The sequence below is a fragment of the Corvus hawaiiensis genome, chromosome 4 (genome assembly GCF_020740725.1).
Source record: "Corvus hawaiiensis isolate bCorHaw1 chromosome 4, bCorHaw1.pri.cur, whole genome shotgun sequence".
NCBI classification, from domain to species: domain Eukaryota; kingdom Metazoa; phylum Chordata; class Aves; order Passeriformes; family Corvidae; genus Corvus; species Corvus hawaiiensis.
The window spans coordinates 29,514,293-29,540,280 of record NC_063216.1 but is presented as its reverse complement, the minus strand read 5'-3'; the positions used below and the strand labels follow the sequence as shown (position 1 = coordinate 29,540,280).

The window sequence follows — 25,988 nt, the reverse complement described above, 5'->3', positions numbered from 1 at the left end:
ATGCATTACCCCGTATCTAAGTTCTTAAAACAACCTCTTCTGGCTAAGTCAAAACCAATCATTTTATAGAACAGAAGTTTTTTACACTAGCTAACTAGAGACGTAACAGAAAACAGTTGTGAAATTCATGTTATTAAAATATCCATTTCAGGAAAAAAAAAGAAAAAATAGACATTCAAGAAATGTATTCTGCCTCAAAACAATTTACCTGTTTTGGAAATTGATAATTTCCTGCAAAATTTTAATACTAATTTTTCCAAAAAATTCTATTTTAAAGAGTTGCTCTGACAACATTATGGGCTTAAGGCACAGGAAGAGGACAGAAGTTGTCTTTGAAGCTCTTGCTGTCATGAACTGAACTGTGAAACGAGATGACGTGCTACACACTGCACACTATCTGTTGCCAACACACTTTGATAGGCAGAGATAAAGTGTCACAGAGTATTAGTCTACACAAGCCCCATAATCCTGTAAGGTCACCCTCAAACTAAAATAGCACCAAAAAAATATAAGTGAAATATAAGAAATAAAAATTCCTGGAGTGGCACTTTAGTGCACACAACTCCCAGTTTCTTCTGCAAGACCATAGGACAACAGTTCCTCACAGGTGAAGATGTGCACCAGATACCAGTGAGTCCTCTTCCCTCCTCCTGACCTTACACTTTACCTCATTTCAGTACAGTCAACTTGAGTTAGCTACACTGTGACACAGCAGAGACAGTTAACCTCCACAGGTGCACGCTGTTCTCTGTGTTGTGATAAGCACAGGATGATTTACAAACCTGCTTCCAAACTGTGAGCCAACTTGTTCATCTTCTTTCAGAACACATGGGATTCTGAAACCACACTTGCAGGACCAGAAGCATTTTTACATCTATGTAACTACCAGGTCACTTGAACAACTGCTAAATCTTCCTTCAAGCCCTCAGCCACAACTAGCCAGAGCTAAAGGCCTTTACCGTATACAGAGAATGATTTGCATGCACAGATCACTGTCGCTTAGAAGCAAAACTATTAACAACATATTTCAAGTCTTTTGGAAACAGATGGAAAGACTCAAAACTTGATTAAACCAGAAATTTAATCTACAATAAGGTATCCAACATTGGTCAAGGTTTGAAGCAAAAAGAATTTCCAGTGAACTCTAACTACAGGCATCTAGCTTCTCAACATTTCTGAAAGTTTTCTCAGTATTTTGATAAATTATACAGCCTGGATACCAGCAGAATTAGGCATCACACATTGCTGTCTCAGATGCGTTGCAAAACACCTTTATAACAAGCTCAAGTGCAGGTGCAACTTCCAAGACAGAAGCTCCTCTCAATCAATACAGGGACAAAATCTCTTACAGGAAAGTAAAATGTCGTCAACAGTGCTGTTTCATAAACATCTTGCTGCCACTGGCAAGTGGTTTTCATTTTCTTCCACTTTATTTCTCTTCATCAAGCTCTGTCCTTGACCTTCACTTGCTTGGACCATCTCTGGAACTCAGCTGAGTGTATGGGAAGTAAATTCAACTCACAGTAATGCATTGAAATGCATAAGCTGATTAGAACTAAGGGTCATGAGCAATGAAGAAAAGGCACACTACAAACTCCCAAATGAGTTCTTTGAGGTGCAAGCCCTTCTTGCTGCAGCAACAAACACTGGCAGTCTACAGCTCAAAATGCTCAAGGTGGATGAAAGCTTTTAAATCACATCAGGAAGCAGGATGTCGGAGACTAAAAATGAAGGAAAATCAAATGCACCACAACTGGAGCATAGAAATCCTTACAATTTTACTTCACTTTCATTTAACATACCCCACTTAACAGACATGCTCCATTATTTCAGCAGCATGAGAAGAGTGTGGCATGTCCAAACATGCAAGTGTGCTCCAGCACATTTAAAGAGAACATCAAACAGAAGCAAGATGCAACACAGCATGGAATAAATCCCAGGGCTGACAGACCCTACATTCCTAAAGGTAACATTACTTCCACTAGACTAAGCCATGTAAATAAAGAGTTATGATCTTGCTGATCAAAAGAGTCAAAAGGGGATTAATTAATTTTATTTAAAAAAAGTTAAAATACTCAACATCACAGCCTTCCTTCTTATTAAGCAATGCTTGCATGCATAGACTATACAGCCATAAGCCATACAAAACCTAGTTACATGAGATATAGACATTTCAAAAGTCAGTCTTTAGGCTGAACTGACAAAAATGGAATATGAAATTACTTTAGGCCAAATGACTTCTGATGTTTATAAGGAAAAACAATTGATCCTTCAGAATAGCATCCCTGAAGATCCAGGATATAAAAACTTCAATGAGGAAAAAAAAAATTATTTGTTTGCTTGAAATGAGACTGAAGTTCACAGCATCACTGAAAAACTGCAATACTGATGTAAGGGATAAACTGAGCTCAAAATTGACCATTTATTAGAAGGATGATTGTCCCACACTTTCTGAATGTGAAATAAAGATAGCAGAACTCAGCCCTTCGGTACAGTATGAAATTAAGACTTTCATGTTTTCTACATGTGTAAATAGTACGTACACCATATGTAAGACATCTCTCTCTCCCAGAGAAAGCTGTGGATTTTATACACACACAATACATACTCACCACGTATTAAATAGAAAGACTTTAGAAAGTGTGTTTTTAGAAGTGCTCTAAAGCAGCATTTTCAAAAGATTATTCCTTTTCAAGGACTTAGAGTAAGCTGCTTTTTCCTCTCTTTGGCTGAAAACCAAAACAGTGTCACAGCAAGAAAGTTGTGCACTTTATATAGCGTATCTGGCACAACCGATACGCCTTTATCACAGCACAACATCAGTAACTTGACGCTGCTGTAGAAAATAACCAACTTTAAAACATCAGTAAACTGACTTTGCTGAAAGAACACTTTTCTAAAGGAATACTCTTATAAACTGTTATTACACTTGTTAACAGAGTAAAATTAATTCTTTGTGGTGTGTTCTATATATACATACACCTATGCACAATGATTTACAGAATAGAGAGACAACAACTGAGCATAAAGGGCTCTTTACTTAAAAGAACTGGATGGTATAAGCCCTACAGTACAACAACAAATGCTCATAAAAAAGGAAGTTTTTTCTCAACTCTTCAGCAACTGAAGGGGCAAGAGTATCATCTGAAGAGGGAGTGGGTCAATTTCAGTTTTAAGAGCTGCCTGTTAATAAGAAAACCTTGAAATATGTTAAAAAGACCAAAATTCTTTTTTTAAATATTCTGTATTTCTTGCTTGCACTCCTTTAAGCAGAATTACTCTTTCCAGCTGTACAATTTATATCTACCTATATATTAAAAGACTGACTTCCAGATACAATCCAAAGTTCCTAAATGTTAGCCAAGTGATAAAAAAGAAAAGCTTTAAAAAAAATGGAGAGCTATAGCCAAAGTTCTAGAATGTAAGAACGGAGCAAGTTTTCTCCCCTACTTCCGTCTTCAAACACTTTGGAGCTCTTGCAGATCTGTAATTATTATTTCATAGCATGCACACTCATGCACACCAAAGACACAGGTAAAGTGTCTTTGGTGCGCATGAGTGTGCACACCAAACAACTGTGAAATGTGGTAAGAATAGCACAAGAGCGGCAAAAGATGAGGTTAGAAATTTGCCTGTAATTAAGATGTCCTGTAATGTATCATATCAGAACATCCCTTCAGCAAGACACAGTTCTATACAGGACTTTAAGGGTTTATGTGATTATCAAAAAGCCTTACTTTCCTCTAAAAACTACTCACGCATGTAGAAAGCTGCATTATCTGTAATTGTTTGCCAAGAAAAATACCTGTGTCGTTCTGAAAGCCACAAAACCCATGCAGAGTAACGAATGCATAAGAAACAACATGGACCAGAGTAAAGGATAACAGCTACCAGAACAAAATCAAGAAAGAACCTGTCCCTGCTCCAGGGACACAAGTCAGTCATTTCACAGGGAGGAGAGAGCTGGCAATCCTCAAGATCTCTGTTCCACTACAAATGATCTATTCTGGCAATATGAACTCTCTCAAACCCCAATTTTCACTAACACCATAATGTCAGCACATAAGATGATAGACAACCTGGCAAAATACTTCTGTCTTCCATTAAGTGAAGTCCTTTCATTTCAATTGTGTGAGTGAGAAATCACAGCCCTGGACAGATGACCACTCTAAGGGAGCTGCTGCTGACCTTTTCTTTGCATGTGAAACACTTTTTTCACCTCACCATCCAAAAAGAAGATCTCACCTCCCTCACTGTGCATACAGAAATACCCCGAGAGTCCTACCTTGTCATACAACATGGGGTTTGAAATGAACTCAGGCTGTCTGGGAAAAGTGTCAGCTGTTAGTTACAGGATTAATTATTAGTCTGCAAGTGCTGTGTGCACAAGTATTTACCAGTGTTGCTTTGTATTAAAAGAGACAAATTCTACCAGTTTTATAATCTCAAATGGTTTGCCCAGCAGGAGGAAAAAAAAAAAAAAAATCCTCTTGTTTGAAAACTAACAGAAGAAAAGTTACACAATTTTCTCGCTAAACAGTCCTTTACAGTTTGGTTTTTTTTTTAATGTTGGGGGTTTTTTCATGTTGTTTGTTCATTTGATTTTTTTAAAACCAATTCATCTTCTGAAACTAAACTACACTTTCTGCACTAGATACATTATACCCTTACCGGTGTTATTATCAGAATCACAAATAATTCTGAAGAAATCAACCAGAGTCTCATCCAACCCCACACTCAAACCAGACACATCATCAAAAAGCTTGCTCAGGACCTAATCACATTCTGATTATCTCCAAAGTTAGACACTACTATCGCTGTGGCAAACTTATTCCACTTTTTTACTCCACACATTGCATTTGCCTCCTGATACCTAATCAGAATTTCTTTACTGCGACTTGTGTTTGCTCTCTCTTGTTTTATCACTGTACACCACCCCTACAAAGAGTCTGGCTCTCGATATCCTCTCATGAGGCAGGTGAAGACAGCAGTAACATTACTCCTAATGCCTCCTATTTCTATGGCTGAACAAATCTAGTTTTTTCAGCCTCTCCTTGAGCAGGATTGCTCCAGAACATTAATCATCTTAGTGGCCATATAGTATGTCAGTGTCTTTCCTATATGAGAGCCAAAACTGGACATACTATGTTAAAGATGGACTTTAAAGTGTGGAATCCCTTCTCCTGACCCACTGGCTATATCCTTGCTAATACAGCACAGCACGTGGCTGGTTTCTTAGCAGCAAGGACACCCTGCTGACTCACATTCTACTTTTTCTTTCTCAGGACCTTCAGGTGTTTTTTCTGCAGAGCTACCTTCTGGTCAGTGGATGGCTAACCTGTGCTATAGCAGTGGGTTATTTTGACACAGGTGTAGTACTTAATATTTACAATTGTTAAATTTCAAGAAGTTTGTCAGGTCCTTTTCTCCAGCCTATTGTGTCTCCCCATGAACAGCAACCTTAATCTCCAGAGGTATCAACCACTCAGCCTTGTTTGGTATCACCTGCAAGGGTGCTGAGGGCTCGTTCCATCCCAACAGACCACATCATTAACACTGATCTTGAACATGATCAGCCCAGCACTGACTGGCACAGGGCACCAGTGCACAGGGCTCCAGTGCCAGTGCACTTCGCATTGCTGACCACAATCAGCTCTGTGCCACTGCCTGGCAATGCAGCTCTGGAATACTTCTTCCAAAAAATGTATAACCTTAGAGTAGAATAAAAACATAGTTCTATACTTAGTGGTCCAGCGAGCAGGAAACTAATTAAAGATACATCCTCTGCAGAAGGACTGCAGTAGAAAGCCCTAAACGAGCTACCCTCCACTCCAGGTCTGTATCAGGACACCATCGCACTTGGCAGCCCAGATCAATTCCACAAGTCAAGCTCAAACCTCTACTGGCAGCTCTGCCAATGCCTTAATGGGGCATTGAACAGGTTACAAACTGGGACACAAGTATTACTGCCACCCTAATAGTGCATTCTTGTAGGTATGTATGAGAAGTGCTATTAAAAAAATATTCACTATTAATCTAACTGCAGTTAAAAAGGAAATGCTCACTCCTGACTGCAGTGTAAATTTGATTTTAACAGAAGAGCTCTGTACCTTTCTTAGATTACAAACTTGTATCTTAAATGCCAAGAAAAGAATTATTTTTCAACACTAAAAAAAGTCACAAGAAATTAATCTATTTGCTAGGGTAACTATGCCACAGTACACACAATAATTATGACACTTGTTTTAATGTCAGAATGTGAAATTTCAGAAAGAATACCAAAAAAATATAATACAGTTTAATAAAATGAAACATTTTCTGCCAGAGCATCATTTGTGGCACCAGCAGAGGCTGTATAGACAATAAAAAACTGGATTATACAGAATCTTTAACAACAGAAGTAGTTCTGTTTATTCTAAACTTTAACATTTTGTGGATAGTGACTGACATTTATATATATTTGTGTTTCTCAGTCAAAAAAACCCCATGACCTAAAAGCCATCCTGGTAAAGATCCATACTATCTACAGATACAGAACAGAATTTTAGGGGAAGGTGAAAATAAAGGAAACATCAGACAACACTACACAGCATTACTTGCTGCACTTTTTAATACACTTGAAAATAATGGAGGTTTTCTTAACTTTCATGATATGGCACTTCAGAAGGGATCAAAAAAAAAAAAAAAAAAAAAAAAAAAAAAAAATCGGTGAAGCAGCTTCTATTTAGTGACTGTTAAATTACTGGGGAAAAATCCCTCACCAAACCAAGCCCAGACAAAGCCCAGACAGAATCATGCTGCTTACAGGCAGCTTCTACTCAATGGTGAAATGCTTGAATTCTACTTGTCTGGGGATATTATAAGGATACCCTCACAGTTGCATGGTGGTATAATTTACATTTCATTTTAGAAAGGATCTGATTGTTTACTTTTATTCAGTTTCCAAAGTTACACTCTAAACTTATACGCTATAAAACCCAAAACACTTTATGTACGTTAATAGTCTGACCGGAATATTACATACCTCCAGATCTGTGTAATACTATAAAATTTTCCACATACAGTGCTTCAGGGCACTGTAGTAATGAAAATAAAATTTATCCAACTGTAAGTCATTATTTTAATTATATAAATCAAAATACTAAAGAAGAATGTAGTTAATTTTATCGGTGTGATGTTAAGAACAAGGCTTTCCACACAAAGTTATTATTCATTGGTTGTAGGTCAAGGTAGAAGAACCAGCAAGTTAAGGTTGTTTTTTAAATGTATTAGAAGTTCAAACAACTCTGTACAGCTTGCTCAGATCTTCTTGGCAAAGTTATTAAAGTTTGTATTTTCCACTCCATTTATTACCTGAGGCAATATTTATTTTTAACAGGTAAGAAAATTAATTCAGTTACTTGCTGCAAATATTCAGTTACAAAGTTTCAGGACTGTCATGATCCATATCGGGAAGTCTAAGTTAAAGGCAGAAGCAAGCAGCACATTTTGCAGGTCTGGAAAATGCTGTATAAATCTCGCCAAATTACTGCATCTTGGAACAAATCTACCTACATATATGTTCAGTATATTCAGCTGAAGCTGGGCAGGTAAATTCTTGATATTCCATTACTACTAGGCATGCTCCATAAATTAAGGCTTACAAATGGGGTTATATAAAGTATGGGAGTTTTAATAATTGCTATTCTTGAAGACTACAAACCATTGTTTATTCTCAGTAGGGACAAACACTACTGCTCTTCATCCTTATGCCAGCTGAGCTGAGAGCTGAAGAAGGACTAAAGATAAGCAAAAAGCCCCCAGGAACAAGTTGTACAGCCAGACTGCAATAAAGCAGGACAAAGATCCAGGTGCTTCCAATTTGAATCCACCATACTCCACATGCACAAATCGGCACTTACATGCAACTATGCCTCACACTTCACTGGGCAAGTTTTCTACCTTGCTGAAGTACTTCAAATAAAAGTTTTGAAGCCCCTTGTTTCTAAACCACACTCATGTTTGGTGCAACGAGTAAAATGCAGATGTAGCACTGTGTAAGCAATAAAAAACTTAAACCCTGTATTTGCATGTGTGAAGCATGGCAAATAACTATTTAATGTTATTGTGCCTTATATAATTAGGCAAATGCCTAGCTGTCTCTGTCTTAAACAGATGTATCCTTTGCAAAAGTTCCTCACTATCTCGTAATTTTAATGACAGTATGTAATCACAGCCTTCCTCTGCCAGTTGAGGGAAAAACCTCTCGACTAAGATTTATATTATTATGCAATAGCCAAATACAAGATGCTATAAGAGCTGATTATCAATCTGGACAATCACAAAGCTAAAATACAGACAATACTCAGTCTGAAGAAAGAACTTGTTTACCAGCTGAGTACCATGGATTAGTGAGTTCTTGGAATGCAATAAAGATTATATGCAGTCCCTTCACAGTGAAGTTGCAGTTAAGCACAGTGCATACTGAACCTAAACGAGAGAGATCTTTAACAGGCAAAATTCAGTCTGGTCTGTGACTAGATAACACAAGCTCAAGTTCTCGTGTTGACTGAAATGCAATTGTTACATCCACTCCCTTCTCACCTTCTGCCTCTGCCCCCCACCCCCTTAATGACCTATTTCATTAAGAAATATCTGCTGTGTTTAGCAGCTCAGTGGAGTTGTGTATGTTTGGGGTTTTTACCTTTTTTCCCTTTGAATGGACTTGGGGGAGGGAAGTATGACATTTAATAACACGTGCTGCACAACAGAGCTTTCCCAGGATATGTTACAAAACAAGAGACTGCATGACCTGCTCAAGGTTACAGAATGACTCCATTGCTCACTCTGAATTAAAAACTGGTATCCTCCTGACTCCTCCTGTATTTTCACTAATAAAATAATACCACTACTGAGCACTTGCAGAGCTCCTTTCATCACAGGATGTCAAAGGCCTTTATAAATATTAATTAAGCATTGCAACAACACAAAGAAGTATGTAAAACTTAATTCTGCACATGAGTAAGCCCAAGCAAAGAATAAATAACTATGTTCAAAGCCATAGGACAAGTCAGCAGTATGTAGAGAAATGGCTCTTGCCATTAAGGAGTACTCCATTAGAAACAAGGACACGATTAATACTCCAAATGTGATGTGAAGAGCCCTTGATCACCAATACATTACTGTAAAACCTGGTCACGTGCAATCCTGCAAAGACCACACTAAATTTCAGGCAGCATTCTCATAAAGACACTAACTCTGTCTTCCTCCAAGCACAGAAAACAGTTCTCATGAGATTTTTAAAAATTCTGTTTTTCTTGTTGGGCAACTTTCCTAAGCGAAGACAAGTAAGAGTGTGATATTCTTTGGTACTTTTACAAGATTAACAAGTAATATTGAGCTGAGACACAATTCAAATATGAATTCAGCCCTCACAAGTGCAAGTAAGCTACTTCTTAACATTCAACCATGTAGTCCAGTAACTAAGGAAGCAAACTACCATTTTTTTAAAGAACTCAATATCCATTCTCTAAAGAAATAACCACAAGTCCAAAAGTAATGTTTCCACAAACTATAACGGACTCATCACTTAATTGAGTACTCAGTGATCCTAGAACTTGAGAAAATGTGTCCACATCTGACCTGCTACAAGCATGACTCTTACAATTGTTTTCTCTTTCCAATTACTGTAGCTACCACAAGAAACCAATTTGTAAAACTGATAGTTTTACTGTGAAAGCTGACCACACTAAAACATACTCAATGCTTCTATGTACTGCCACATTTGCAGACTTGAACGACAGGAGTGAGATTAATTTTTGTATTTCTTAAAATGGTTGTTAACCCACTGAAAAAACCCCAAGATGACCAGCTCTGAACTCCTGTAAAAACTCACTTTAATGAAAATTTAACTGAATTTAGTAATTTTTCCCTCAAAAAACCAAGAAAATCTGACATTAATGACTGCAAGAAATACTTTTGTTTTGGAGAAAGACTACTATTTTCTGTATAAGACAAAACAAGTTGCACTAAAAATTCACTTTGCAGTGAACTCTGTATTAGAAAAGGAGACTGTTGTTGCAATGTTAATAAAGAACTTAAATGAAAAATTGTGTAATGCATATTTCACCCCAGCAGCTGTTCAGGTTTTTCACAGGTTATTTTTTTTTTTAAATATTCTTAGTAGTTCAATGACAAATTCTACTTCGCACCAAAATAACAAGATTTAGTGAAGGCTGACAAAGTCAGTTGGCTGAATGAAAAACAGGTTTCTGTTTTGTTTCTTACTTAACAAAGTATGTTTTTCATCTGGCTACTGAATGAACACCTGGACATTGTGTTTCGGATTTTTTCACCACTCCAAAAGGACATAATCTGGCAGTAGAAACTTAATGGGCAATAAAGGTGTGTATCACCATTATAATTTTATCTCAAGTTCTCCTACAGGACAAAACCAGAGAGCAGTTCAGTACTATATTTGGTACACAGCTTTCATCACATGAAGCAATGTTTCCTCCTTCTTACATGGGACAATAGCTACTTAACATAGTTTATGTTATCATTCGAGCATTATGCCTTCAACAGAGGACTGACAAGATTTAACAGCTAGGCTTTAGTAAGAGGTGTTCTATCCCCACTAATTCTCCAGAAATCAACAGCCCAAAGTTGCTGAGTTTTCCTGGTTAAACTAATCACCCAACCTTCAATAAAAAAGTCTTGAAGAGTCTAATCAACTCATTGCCACTTAGAAGTAGGACCAAGTTCAAGATCACATACTGCTGAGATGTATCCAAACATATCTGGAAACAAGGAGGGAGCAACCTCTCAGTCTGCAGCTATGGAAGCTTTACTTAACATGTGGCCTCCAGACACACAGACCTACTACAGATGCAACATTACACACGTAACTCTCCACGTCTGGAAAAGCACAGATATGTGATCTTAGCTGGGCTCAACAGAGTTTCATTACCTTCACAAAGCTGCTGATCCCTAGCTTTTATCTAGTAATGGATATCCTGTGCAAAATGTCTAATTGTATTGTAGCATATTCTCACACTTCATTGAGCCACTCCGTAAGCCATGGAGGGCTGCATGTATACAAAGAAAGGAGTTACAACTATACTGTTACAGACCATGATTGTACTAAGATCATCCAGATTCCACTGTAGGTTACATAACGTCAGGATTCCCCGTGCCAGTAGTGAAGAGATATAGTATTTACTGTATCAAAAAATCACTCTATTTTATAAAGCTACTATTCAGTATTTGTTGTCTGTAGGTAATTACAGACGATAAACTAAAATCTGGTGAAACAGCAATGCTAAACTGTAAGCCAGGTGTTCCACAGCAAAAAAAAGAGCTTAAATACATTTACTACTCTAGGCGTGTAATTAAAATACTGTTCTGACACACATCAACTCTGGTATGTGCATCAAGGTTTCTTTACAATACGAAAACTGATATAAACTTCCTCCTTCCCCACATCTGTATGACAATTTAAACACTGATAAAAGTTATCTTGATAAATTAAATCACATAAACCATGTCCTTCAAATGGCTTTTAGAATCAGATGCACTGCACCATTCATACGATGGAGCGATATTTGTAAAATGTACATGTGACACCAAAGTGAGCCATTTTGCTAACAGACCACGCTGTCTTGTTCTGGGCCTTGCACCTACTGTTAAAAGGCAGACAGGCAGGGATCAGACCTCATTAGACCCTCAAATGAGGATGGCAGACTGCAGACCCTGCTCAAGAAACTAGGTAAATCACAAGGGAATTTAAGTCTTCTCCTTGCTGCATTGCTACAGACTTTCTGAAGGCCAAAGCATGAGACTTACTCCTAAAATGTAAGTGAATAAATGAAAGGTGTGGGTCTTAATAAGAAATTTTATACACTTCTCACTAAAGAAAACTGAACTTTATTTTGAGCTAACTCACCAGAATAAAGAGATATGCTAGACTTGGTATCTACTTCTAAAGTCTAAAGACCTCGGGGGCACTGAAAAATGACTGTGTTTGACTCTTAGGTTAGGTGGCAAGCACCGAGATTCTTTGCAGAGCCTGATGTGGAAGCGTTTCATCCCCAGATGCTGCTTCTCACCCTTCTTGCTGCAACCAGCTGGCCCATCCTTTTCATTAGTCATTTTTCATTCAGAAATGAGATCAATAAATTATTCAAAACATCACAACTCAATACTTCATGTCATGACTCATGCCTAATTAAGATGTAATCTGAAATTATTCATTGGCACACAGAATGAAAACTAGAGAATTGTAAAGAAACTGTGTGCAGGAAACGGGAAAAATGAAAACACCACCGAAAGTGCAAGACGACTTGTTTTGAACTATAAGAAAATAAAAATCCTTCCTTCTGAAGCTACTTAAGCAGCCAAAGAATTCAAAGCCTCTTCCAACTTGTCTCCTCACATGATCACTTGAGTTTTGAGGACAAAGATGTGATCATTTTGGTCTGGCATTCTAAGAAAATGATTACCTGAGATCTCAGAAAAGCATAAAGAAACCAATACCCTCACCAAGGCATGCAGCATCTACAAACACCACTTGCACTCTCAATACCTTCAGTCTTATTTTTGTCTATCTGCAACTGCAAATTCATCATTCATATGGAATGCTGATCACTGTTCCCAGTTAACAGTACCCTACCAAAGCTCTCTGTAACCTACTGGTTTGCTATTTGCACAAGATACTGTAAAAAACAGTGGAAAAGACACAGACAACCAAAACATAATCGTGAGTATAAGTGGCATTACTGTACACTTTCCTAAATTGCAAAGAACTTAAAATTGCTGCTGTGCTTTTGGAGAGCACTGGATTTGTCACTAGCTATGCACCCTTCCTTCCCCGTGAAAAACAAATTCTTTAACAGTAATTCTACGTGCCAACATTAAATTTCTAAGCATATTGTATCATACATATACATTTAATGAAATGACTGAGTAGGTATCAAGAAAAATTCCTTCTGTTTTAGCAATCTCCTAGGAAAACTTTTGCAGTGTAATTCAGAAAGCAAATAAATATCAGTTTCCACATTTAGTAAAGAAAAAAACCCCACCCCCACCTCTTTTTCTCATAGATACAAGCGCACTTTATCTGCACATAATGTAGAGAGGTAGAAATGCCTCACTCCTTGAAGGTTTTTAATCTGTAATTTCTCCTCATGTTTTTGGAAAGCTATGTTTGGAAAGGTAAGACAGCTGTCAGTACTCCATAGGAAGCATTATCAGGAAGGATATTACAAGTTCACTCAAGAGGTATGTAACGTCACAGAAAACTGCAACTATCTGATGATAAATACATTTTTAAAAAGAGACCACTCCAAGGATAAATCAGGTTAACACCAGAGTTAACATTAGAAATATCATTTATTTAAATGTTTTTTCTAAAAGTAAGAATTAAAGCAGAAAGTTATTGGTATCCATGGAACAAAGCCATCACAAGTAGCAGCCACTGCATTACAATCAAATCCTGTCACCCTAAATCTCACACCTTCCTGACTTAGATGGGAAAACATCTCAGGCCTTTGCTCAACACAGTAGTGCCACCTTACCCATTATCTGTGCAGATGGCCTGAGACACCCATACGGGGTAACTTAAAAAACCATAGAAATGTCTCTTCTTCATTTCAAAATGACTGTAAAAGGGTGGAAACCAGCATTTTGCAGGCCACATAATCGTACCTGTTTAACAGTTTATTTTAAATTAACTAGCCACAATAGTTATGAGGTAGAAACAAAAGAACCTCTAGAAAATAGTCCATTCATAGGCAGAGATGACTCTGCCACCTCTCACAGTCACTAATCTGGTAAACTATTTTTGATTCATCCATTTTTATAGTCCTGATACTGTGCACCATTCTCTAGCTGCATTTTTTAAAAAAAAAAGTTAACTTTATTTCATGCCTTCTGGAAATGAAGCATAGATTAAACCACTGAGTCTAGACATGCAACTCTTACTAATTGCTAAATAAACAATCATTTCCTTATTTCTGAAGCAAAGACATTAGAAAGTTTAAGTGAAAAGTGTTCACTGTATCCTCAGGCATTTATCTAAACTAAGGACAGTCTCCCACCAGGAAAAGAATTTCTTTTAACTATGCTGTTACTCCTATGGAATTAGTGTCTGCCCAATCTCAGCAGTCAGTCATCTGAGAGCTTTTCCTATTTGCACTGAGTGCAGCAGACAAGATTTCTGAAATTTTGATTGAGGTTCTCATTCCTTGTCTCTTTCCAGGAATTGTAATTTACAGTTTAAGTGATGAATTTTACTTGCTGCTTATGTCATTCACAGATAGAGTACCAGATCAATTTCTAACTTCAATCCTATGTAAATATCTCCTGTTTTTGAATGCAGTAGTTTTAAGATAACTTAAGAAATTTTTTAAAATAGTCAATAATCAATTTAAGGACTGAATATGTATCTTGCTTAAAAAAAAATCTAGTGTTCATTCATACTCAGGAAGATGGAAACATTTTAAAACTAACTACACATCACTATCAAAGAAGAAATTTCTCTTGTAAACCAAAGTAGAACCAGCTCTAGAATATCTATATTCCAGAAATATAGAATATTTATATTCCAGAAAGCTTGCATTCCTTCACAACATATAAATTCACATCAGAAAGTTGCTTCAACATACAAAAACTGTAAGATGATGGGAACTTGCAAACCACATCCAAAATGTCTATGGTTAATCTTCTAGGCATGCACACTCTTCTTCTGTTACAGAAGAGGAAAATTCTAAAGCAAGACATAATCCAGAAAAGAATCCAGAATGAGGAAACCACAGACCTGCCACCTCAGAGATTACAAAAGAGCACCATCACAACAGTACACAGAAAATAAAAATGTTAAGTTACAAGAGAAAAAGTGAGGTGAAAATGATAGTGATATAAATGAAATTTACCATTTAACGTATTTCTAAAGTACCAAAATTAAGCTGTTTGTCCTGTTAAATTCTCCATCCAAGTAGTGTTTGCTACTTTTAGGTTACTTTTTGCCTTGTTGCATTATGCAAGATTATTTTTAATCAAAACCACATATTTCTCATGTTCAGTGATGTCATGAGGCACAAAGAAATGCATAAAGCTCACAGACTACAATCTTCAAAGAGTAACAGACATTTTTTACTTGAGTGGTTAGAAATGTGCACCCTTTTTCAGCATCAGTCCTAAAAGAAACAGCTAAATCAGAAAAGCATTCACACATAGATCCACCTAAATTCTGCATCTTTCCAGTAATGAATATAATTCTGACCTCTGCTGACAGTCAATCTGAAGACTCCTATCTTTAATTAACAACTACCTCTTCCTATCTACCAACAATAAACGTCACAAGTGTGGAACACAGCAGTTTCATTTTTTTTAGACACTAGGCAAAACCAGGGTATGATCATGACAGGAAGATATTGACCGTTCCACAAAACACTGTACTTCTAAATCTATTCAGTTAAACCTTCTCTCAATCCTCTTTAAGAAAGGTAGCTCTGCATAAAGACAGGTCAACTCTTCGCTGCTATATAAAGTTGAAGGTTAAAATACATAAGCTGATGTGGGAGACTATTTCCTGCTGAAAGAAAAGCCCTTTAAACACTAGAACCTCAAATCTAATTTGTCAGCTTATTGATGCTTCCCATGCATACTGCCAGTGCAAAGTATCTATCTTTCTATGAAGCCACTGTTTTGGAAAAACGGTTAATGCTACCTAGCAAAAAAGTTAGCATGACCTTATAGTAGAAGCAATACAGAATTCAGTCACACACATAAGCATTTAAAATTCCAAATTGTAGGTGAAAGGCAAGACCTTTAGCTTTAATCAAAGCTATCTGATAAGCTGCAAGTGCCAATTTGACTTATGGTTATCAGTAAATGTGACCTCCACTTGTTTGACTTAAATGGGGAAGTGGACCAAGTAAGAGTCACCAGCTTTTTCTAATGCTCTTTCTAAAGAGTATAAAAGAAAAAAAAGAATACATTGGGCTTCACTGGGAACATCATTCTTAGTTAAACCAGCCTTTGATAAGTTTAGTCTTCACTAACACCTTATTTTATCAACAAAGTGGGGCAAACTTTATTCAGCCACTGAGGCTATGCCACCAACTTAAATTAGGGGGCAACACAGCTCATAACGAAACAAGCTCAGCTGGGTCTCCCCCTCCTCACTGCAAGAATCTAGCCCATAACGCTGTTACTGGTGGTGACTGGGTAGCAACTCCAAACTCAGCAACTCATCACTAGACGGTTACAGTATTTTTGGAAGACGTGCTGGGAAGAACTATATAGTTTGATCACAATATATTACCAGCTGTAATAGGTGAATAAAGCAAGAACTGCCACCACAACGTCCATCTCTGAAATGGTCCAGGCTTATGCAACAAACCTGACAAACCCAGTTTAAATGTCTTCTGAAGCCACAGCTGAAGGCAATTGGGACCTGTAAACACTCAAACAGCTGTAATGGAAACTCAATGGATTTTCCACGGGGCTTGGTTTGGAGCAAGTGGTTTTGTGGTGCTTGGTTGCTGGCTGGGGTTAAACTACGACAGGGCATAAAAAAGGAGGGTGTGTAAAAAAGGAGACCACTGTAATGCTCACATTAATTATTCTGATTTTCATTAACTACCAATGAAATTTTTAGATGCATCCTCAAAGTGAATCCTCAAGAGGCAATTCTTTCCAAAGAATGAGGTATAGTCACACCGCACACACCAGGAGACGCCAGTTTAAGCTTCAACTCCTCAGGAGTGAGATATTTTATTGTTACGAAATATTTTTTTGCTATTTGGACTTGTTTTTAAAACTATTTCACATTTTTGTTACTTTCAACAGACAAAATGAAAATTACTTCCTGGTAAGCAAACAAAAACCACCTCAGTGCTTTGTTTGGTTCTAGGTATTTTTTAGTTTGTATTCTCTGGCTAAGTTCCACGTTCATAATTTAGGAAAATAACCTTACTATACATTTGCATAAGGTCTCAGTGAGCAAGAAACATCACACAGATTAAGGTACTCCAGGGAAAAAAAGAAAAACTCTACTTTGCTGCTAGAGCTTGGTATTAATGACATTTTACCTGGAAAATAAGTCCCTTTTACTGTGAAATGGACTTAAAAATCCCTGTCAAGACTTTTAACAGCACAGAAAAATAATTCATAATGGTGATGTTCATTTTATAACAATATTTTAGATCAAAACCTTCTTCCTAAAGGGAACTCCTGAAATAACCAGAACTGTCCATACATTCAATAGAAGCTATTCCAAGCTTTTACTTCAGGAAGCAAGAAAATACCAGGCAGCAAACCTACAGCAGGTTCTCGCTTCTTTCATACTGCACTGAAGGATAACAATGTTTAAAGCCTCATTAAAAACTCCACAAGCATTAAATACAGAATGTGAATTTCAGTTTAATAAACAGTCAACTTGAGGCAGACTGTCTCTGAACTAGGTTTTCACTTCTATTTTAAAACATCAAAGAAAATCAAATTTCAGGGAATTTCTTTATGTCATTAGTATTTCTCAAGGTAGAACACAGAGCAGTAGCTTTTAAGCCTGAATTCCTCTACACTCAGAAAAAGCCTTTAGCCTGACCTCGAGGCACCGCACCAGAATTTGTCACAATTTATGACCCAGCTACATTAACCATATTCCTCGGCAAATGGAAACCCCCAAGTGCTGAACCAACTTTTGACACTGAAGTTTTAGCACTTGAAATATTGAGAAAGGCAAGTTACACAATTCCATCTTTTTACCCACATTACGATTTTGGTTAAATCAGCTTTGTTTCCGTAAATCCATGAAGGAAAAAGAAAGCATCATTCTATTCACAATTCAGTACAGCTGTGTATGACTGGCTTCAGCCCCAGGCCAAAAGCCAGGAACTTCTGAGTTCAAGTCTGGCTCTGCCTCTGACTTTCTGTGTGGCCTTCAGAGAGCCTCTGAATTTCTCTGCTGCTCCTCTTACATCTGCACACTTACCTTACAGAAAGGCACTTGCTTCGTTTGTGCAGGCTTCTCCCAAACACAAAACTCGAACCGACTCTGAGAGCCATTTTTATTTTACTGTGTATTAAACACCTATGCCCTATCAAGAAGTCTCTACCTGCCAGTTGATATCTGGTAGTTTTTAACCGTAGTAACTGCCAATGCGCACTTATTACATATATGCATACACATACCCATATCAGACACATACAAATATATTAAGATGTAGTAAGCTGGAAAATAGACAATTATTTCAAAGTTCATTAACAAACACGATGAAAAAATGAAATTGAGTTACATGCTATAATTAAACTTACAATGAAGAGTGATCTGCAACCTTGTTCTTTTTAATGCACTGAGCCAGTGATGAAGCCTGTTTTTAACAGCTTAACATTAAACACACAGAGCAAGCAATGCTCAATCTAAAATGATCACAAGAACTAATATTTAGAATAGCACTTAAACAATAGAAAAATGGCCTAAGAATGCAAAGGGGAAGAAGCACTTAAGCTTAACCAAGTTATATAACACTAACTGAAGCATCATTTGAAAGGTAAGGTTTTTTAAGAAAAATATCTAGGGAAGTTACATAAATTTAAGCCGACCCTATACTTGCAAGTCTATGGTAGAAGAGTTTTACTTCGCATCACCTAGACTGAAGCAGAATATAACAGAGACTGACACAGCCAACCTCAGCTGTTTCTGAACACAAATCACCCAAATACAGCTCATCATCTTTAAAACAGCCACCTTTAAATCCACATCTGAGAAACAATCTTGTCCCCAAAACTTTACCAAAACAGGCTGACTTTCCAAAAATTAACCTGTTTGGTTTTTAATGGCCTAACTACAGCAAGCTACCTTAAAGCTACCACCTGCAACTGTGGCTTTAGTGTACATTAAGCTGCCAAGGTAATTTCTAGACTCTCAAAGTTTTGCTTCTGTCTGCTTTTGCCTTTTTCATCTTGTTATGCCTAAAATCTGGTAAAAACACACTTCCTACAGTTTTTCTGTGTCAGGATATATATTTTATTTATAGTAACTGGCAAATGTAGACCAAAACTGTCTCCTAATTAACAACACAGCAGAGTTAATTTGATGCAGAATAATGTGTTATTTTGTGATAAAAACAGTCACTCAAGGACTTAATCAGAAGTCGCCATTCCAGAATAGCTACCGTGCAAGATGAGGTGGTTAAATGCAAATTCAGATAGTTTTTGCACAAGATGACTAAACTGGTTCAAACAGTTGAAAAATATGTAAGGTTTAGGATTTTCCCATTCCAGGTCACTTACTAAACCTTCCTACTATAATTCAGAAGCTTTCAAAACATATTTGCAAATTAAAGAAAGTTAGGAGAAATACCTTATTGAAGAAGTACATGTAACCAAACTTATAAGGAAGATTAAATCTCCACCCAGCTGAGATTTTTATACCTTCCCACATCACACCACCATCAGCGTGTTTCCATCTGACAAAGCAGTCACGAATGCTACAGCAAGGCTGGTGTACTGGTTAGCAAGTATTCCTGCCAAGGTGATCTAGCTCTGCTCTGAATAGAATTACAGGACACAGGCAAAGACAAAATAAAACAAAAATAACCCTAATGCCTTGCTCTCTTTCTCTCTTTCAGCATTGCTTGGTCTGGCTGATATGTATCAAGCAGGTAATGTGAACATTACCTGCAGAGGAACAGAAAACTTGACTCTGTAACACAAGGCTATTTAATTTAAAATTCCCATTAATATTGCTAGAACTAACTTCCGTAGCACCAGCTGGAACCTTCTTTTATACTCAGCTGAAAAAAGCTTTTGGGGTTTTACTTCAGGTTAACCAAGCATTTTTAGAGGCAATTTGAACCTAGCCCACATTTAGATTCCAACCAGTGCACATGAACTTGTAATGACATCCACAGTGAAAAACAGAGCCAGATATAAAATGACATATATTTAACCTCAATAGGGCATCCTCTATTTCCATATGCTGTATTTTTAACCAGCTTTAAGAATATTTTTTTCTAATATTTATCACAGAAGTTCCCTTGAATAAATCAGTGATATACCACTGATAGCACCACTAATATACCACTAATATTACCCAAGTAAAATCTAACAAAATAGGAAAGGTTTATTTATATAGTCTTAACTAGGATATAGAAGAATTCATTTTTAAAAATTCACATGGGAATTAAACAATCTAATTACGATTTTCTGTTTTACAGTACAACTGGCTTTCACTGCACATAGGAAAAAACTAGGAAAAAACTTTTTTTTTCTAAGTTTTGGTACCTTTTGACCTCTGCTCCCCTGCATATAGAAGGTATCCATTTTCATTTTTATTGTCCTCAAACTCTCTCCAAGTAAGAGGCAGAACAGCCTGGAAAAAGTCCAGCAAGAGCTACCAGATTAGAATTTCCAAGCATAATACCAAAATTCACTTGTATGTTGTGATCAAATCATCCTCCCTATGAATTGTTCAGCAAAAGGCTGAGCACAAACATGCTGTATATTTAGCTGGCAAAGTGATGTATCAGAATATATCACTTTCACTTTAGTTGATGAAGTTCTCAGTAGTAGCCAACCGCTTGCCAAAGAAAGCTATTTTGTAGTCAAGTGTATCTAGAGTACCAACACAGAATTAATTAGAACTGTGTGTTTTAAATCCGACCCTGAATCTGGCATGATTGCTTAAGCAAAATTACATACAATTAAAAATATAAATGCTAATGCAGAAGCTGCAACAAGAGCACCGACGCTGCTACATTAACACTCTAATATTGAGGTGCAGTATGTTCTACTACCAACACTAAAATTTAAAGCGGGGGAAAAAATGTGGAAGATAACACTGAAGACTCTTTTTAAGGAAGGTTTAAGTGACACAAGACACTCCATCCTGGAAAACTGGATGGCTCAGGCACAACCAAGTTCACGAACATACAATGAACCACAACGACAACACATTTGTATATATTTGCCACAGAGCACGTGTGAAATTGGACAGTTAAGCTCAACTCTAATTAATGGTTAAGTGGCATTAACAGATTATATATTTAACCTTTCCTATTTTCATATAGGTCAACTAGCTCAAAAAACTCAGAATCTACAGAAGCTGTGGTGTGTCCATGTTTTAAAAACCCTAGTTCCAGCAGTGTCACGGCAGCTTAAGTTTTGCCATTTTCCTGTGTACACAGAGGCTGTGCCCAACAGCCACTGAGATTACAAGTGGACAGCAGATTTATGGTTGTACTATTGAGCAAATGCTGTACTTAAAAAAGGGGAAAAAAAACCAAAACCCACTGAGAACACCAGAAGTAATTTTCCAATTGTTTTATTTTTTAAAGAAATACTTCTTCTCTGATTCAGAAATTAAGACAATGTTCTGCTTTAGTTCAAATCGGTTCAGCTGTTACACTCACACCTGTACTTCAGGCAGCCTTAACTCTACATCTGCTAAGCACACTGGGAAAGACGAGCATGCTTCCCTTACAATTTAAGCAGGCACAGTGGGGTTTCATGTACTTTTAAGGAACTAAAAAAGAATGGTCACCTTGATTTAAAAAAAATTCATGCCCTTCTGCTTTTTAGCAGCTGAAACAACTATGCTGTTCAAAGCATACCCAACTGTGATGGAGCTCAATGTCAAAATTACGCTCTTCTGACAAATTATAGACTACTTATTTGTTTGCAGAGAATGTATCTATAAAAATAAACACAAAAAAGCTGAAGTGGTTTTTCACTAGACTACCTCCCTGTAATATTTTTTGCTGCTCTTACTGGAGCTACCTCAAAATTTGTTGATCCTCCCCCCCCCAGTGTTAAAATGTGGCCTCACACATCCCATCCTAAGAAGAAAAGAACTCCCCTGCTGGCATGAAATCAAACACAGTTGTATCTTGATGCCTTGTTTTGGTTTTATTGTAGTAAATTCCAAGGCTACACTTCAATTCTAGAATTCTCAATTTAACACATGTTTTTATTAATATACATGCTTTATACTTTTAAGCATATTTCCACCTATCACTATTGAGGTGCTTTGAGATGATTTTCTCTGCCTAACATATACAAATGTCCATTTAATTGAGTTCAGACACAAATTGTAGCACTGTAAGGAGCAGTCAACTTTCATACTTACTACCTATGGTTTTTAACAAAACCGCCCTCACTAGTTTCTCTCCAGCTGTATTAGCAGACATTTTTTCCATGGTGTTTAACGCCTGGTTTGGTTTGTTCTTCCTTTAAAGTTCATCTCATGTGCTATTAATCTATCTTCTATTAGATATCTGAAAAAACTCCAAGGGTTGTATCTTGTGTTATGTTTTCCCACATGACTAAACAGGCTAATTAAAAGTAGTCCTGAAAGTACAATATTTTGAATGGAAAATCTTTCAATTCACCCATGCTATAACACCCAAATATCACATCAACCAGTTCTTACAACACAACTCTTCAGAAACTAGTATAAAATATATAATTGTAGTAGCACCAGTGCATTTCATCCCTAAACTACAATGCCAGCATACTGTACACAGACAGGAAGACAGCCTTTAAAATTACAATATCAATAAAACCTTAGGAACTCCTTTCGGGGGGGGGGGAAATTCCAGGTTTGCATATATTCATGCTGCTCCCAGAATATATGCTCTATCTCAACAACAAACCCATGAAAACCAAAACAAAAACCCAACCAAAAAAAAAACCAAACCCACAAAAAAACCCTGTTGTGTTCTTTAGTAGGAAGCCTACGTGTAAAGGAGAACTTAAGCAGTGACAAGTGCTAAATGTACAGCTCTGGAGTTGGAATTCACCACAAATGCAGAAAGGTACCATTCCTCCTGTTGTTCTGAAGAACAATTATAGCAGCATCACAAAGAAACAAAATAGAAATATTCTCAATATGTAGTATTTATCTCCATGATAACTCCACACTTGCCTTCAATGCCAAAATGGCCAAAACCTGTTATCCTGACACCCAACTTTAAGCCACTTGTTTGATCGGTATTTGAAATAGGGCACATGTAATCATACCATGTAAGACTGTTAATGTTAGCATTACATTAGCAACTAAAGATTTCAGAACAAATACATCTTTGTATTAATCTAACCTGAATTTTACATCTGTTTAACAAATTTATTCTAGAGCAATAATGTTAGCCCAATATTTAAAGTTTAGCTACTTGAAATCTAAGGTAACAACACTAGAACCCTGATACTCAAGCTGATCCCCTTGACAGGACATGAAATATAGGTCCTTGGAGCTAAACATCCTATGCATCTTATTTTCTTACCTCAAATCTTAAGCTGTTTAAACAGGAAACCAATACTTAACAAGGTGAAACAGCTCTTAGGAGGGCAGTAGGTGGGTTCTTAATCAATTAAAGCAAAAAAACCCTGAAACTTTTCAGTTATAAACAACTACGAGCTGAAGAGAGTACCAAGGGTGCAGATTCCAACAAATACTGTTCAAAATAAACTGTAAATTAAACTTCTCACCTTCCACCCTGGTCTAAAAGGAACGTAGATCCATAACGATCAGAATTAAAGAACTCTGCTTCAAGATGAAAGACAAGTTTCTAAAGGGGTACTAGGAAAGTTATAGATAAAAATTCTCTTCCAAAAATACTCTATTTCTCTGGATTTTTTCCTCGTAGATTTGGATGCTTTCTCCTCTACTAAGCCACCTATTAACAAGGAAGAAACAAAAATCTTAAAAAGGTTAAGTTTAGCTTAAATCAGCTGGCGAAGACTATGATCTTACAAAGTTTCTTTTCCTTCCTTCCTTCTCAGCAGGAGAGAAAGGCTAAAAGAAAAGCAACTGAAACTAAGCATGCTGATCTTTCAGTCACTTGTTTTCCCTGAATTTTTTCCCATTAGAATTGCAGACTCCTGTATATTGAAGCTCAACAGTAATAAGGCTTTTCTTGTCAATTATTTCTCAAGAATCTCTTAGATGTAGCGCAAAAATCTCCAGGGGCTCTGCTGACTACAGACTTCACTGTAGCTTTCAACCTATCAAAACAGTCTGCTTTGGAAAGGGACTGGTTCCTGTAGATACCAATAACAACTGACATGCAAATGCAAACAGAAAAATTAAATAAAGCTTCTGAACTCAGCATCGTCACTGCAAACTGAATGAAGCAAAAAAGATTTCCCTACCCTCATGCCTCTGTAAGCTTCAAACTGATCTAGAAATTGCAACTCAAGTCAGGTCTCTCAATATTAAGTGTTTTGTTCCCTTTGTACTGCAGGAACATACTGAATACAAACAGCGTTGAGAATTGCCCAGATACACACTTAAAATCCTACAGTTGCACAGACTGTACAGTCCTCAACACACCCTGCAGTAAGATTCGAGGGGTCAAAAGCTTATTTCTTAGAAGAATTATTTTAATTGATCTTTCCTATTCAGTTACAGCCTCACAAAGCTACTTAAATGTTTGACAGACTCCTTACTGGAATGATTTCTATTATTCTCAATAGCTGCCTTTTGTCTGACCCACGACAGCTTCCACAGCTGGGAGCAGTTGCAGTTGTTGGAAACCACCCTGGTATCACATCACCATAACAATCAAGCTATACGTACTAACATTTACACATCCTGGAAGCATGTAACGTAGGCAGTAAGGCATGAAGGCAAAAAAATACACAGAAAAGTCGAGTACTTTTCTGAAGTGCAAATTCTGGGAAGACTACATCCTACAATACTGCCAGCTCAGGACACAGTTTGAGTTTTCTTTACTTTCTCAGTTCAGCCATCCCGTTCTACAGCAATTATCACAAACTACAGTAATTGATGTTTCGGTCCAGTAAGCACCAAATCTGAGAATAGTCCTACTTTAGCCTGCATTTGAAAACAGTTCTAATGACTAAATTGTTTGTCAATCAACAGGTAGATTCAACATATTCTGGCTACATCCAGATCTCCACTGAGCCCAAGAAGGTTTTGAACAACAAAAGCCATCAGGGTACATCATGTCAAAGACACAGAATGCTTTTCTAGCATTTCCTCAGATACCTGCCAGTAACATGAGGGTGGAATCTAGTAAGTTCATTAACCCCAAACAAGAAGCATGTGTTACTTCATATATTAACTGGGTTATCCATTACTGTTAAATGCTTAATGACCAAAATTACCAGCAAAGTACACTACGTAAAATTTGAGCAGAGTTCTTTTTTGTTGGCTTCCTCTAATATAAATATTTTTTAAAAACCTCCAGACACCATCTCTTAATTTCCATGAGACACTTAATACACTGCAGAATTATTTTGAATATTTACTAGCCAGTGCAGAAAAAAAAGTCTCAGTATATACAAAACTATAATGACAACGGCCAGATACATTTTCAATAAGCTTATTGAAATCTGTCTCCTCCGTTTGTGTTTAACTGTATGCCACAAAGAAATATAAAATATGAGCCATCTTGTAGGTTTACAAAGTTGACCTGCTAACCACAATCACTGCACTAACACATTGCAATGTGGAGTACATTCACATGATTATTTGCAGAATTATGTGCTGCTTACATGTTCAGCTACAAAAAATATCACAATGCAATGCCTGTGAGGAAGGGGTGAAGAATAATGTATACCACCATAGAAATTTTTTCATTTAACCTCACAGGAGCATTACATCACACTCTTACAATGCAGGAGGAGGGGCCTATTCTCAGAAAGCAAGATCGAGCTATTTCCCTTTAATTTTCTGCTTGCTTCTGGAGGGAGTTGCAAAAATAACTCGGATTTAAATTTTTAGCAACACAGAAGGCTGGATGGGGGGGGCGGGGGGGGAGAAGCGAGAAAGCGCAGCCTTTTACCTACGTTTACTAACGTGCAGATGAACGCTTGCTTTCCGTAGAACACAAAACCCCGGCAGTGGCCAGCATCCCGCACATTCCTGAATACCTGGCGCACGCCGGATGGGCCGCCAGCCCCGGCCGAGCCCGCGCGGGAGCCCCGCGGCGGCGGCGGCAGCGCCGGGCCCGGCACAGAGCCCGGGCCCCCGCACCCGCTCC

At 37.4% G+C, this 25,988-nt stretch overlaps 1 protein-coding gene across 9 annotated transcripts in view; it reads right to left on the bottom strand.

Moving 5' to 3' along the window:
- TNRC6B (trinucleotide repeat containing adaptor 6B) overlaps window positions 1–25,988 on the bottom strand; it is a 122,994-nt gene that overhangs the window by 45,076 nt on the left and 51,930 nt on the right. Inside the window, exon 1 of one of the 9 annotated variants that reach the window (XM_048301478.1) lies at window positions 2,613–2,724. The exons of the other annotated variants lie outside the window; for them this stretch is intronic. The gene's annotated coding sequence lies outside the window, so the exon portion shown is untranslated. Of the gene's footprint in view, window positions 1–2,612; window positions 2,725–25,988 lie in introns of those variants that run through there. 9 annotated transcript variants of the gene reach the window in all.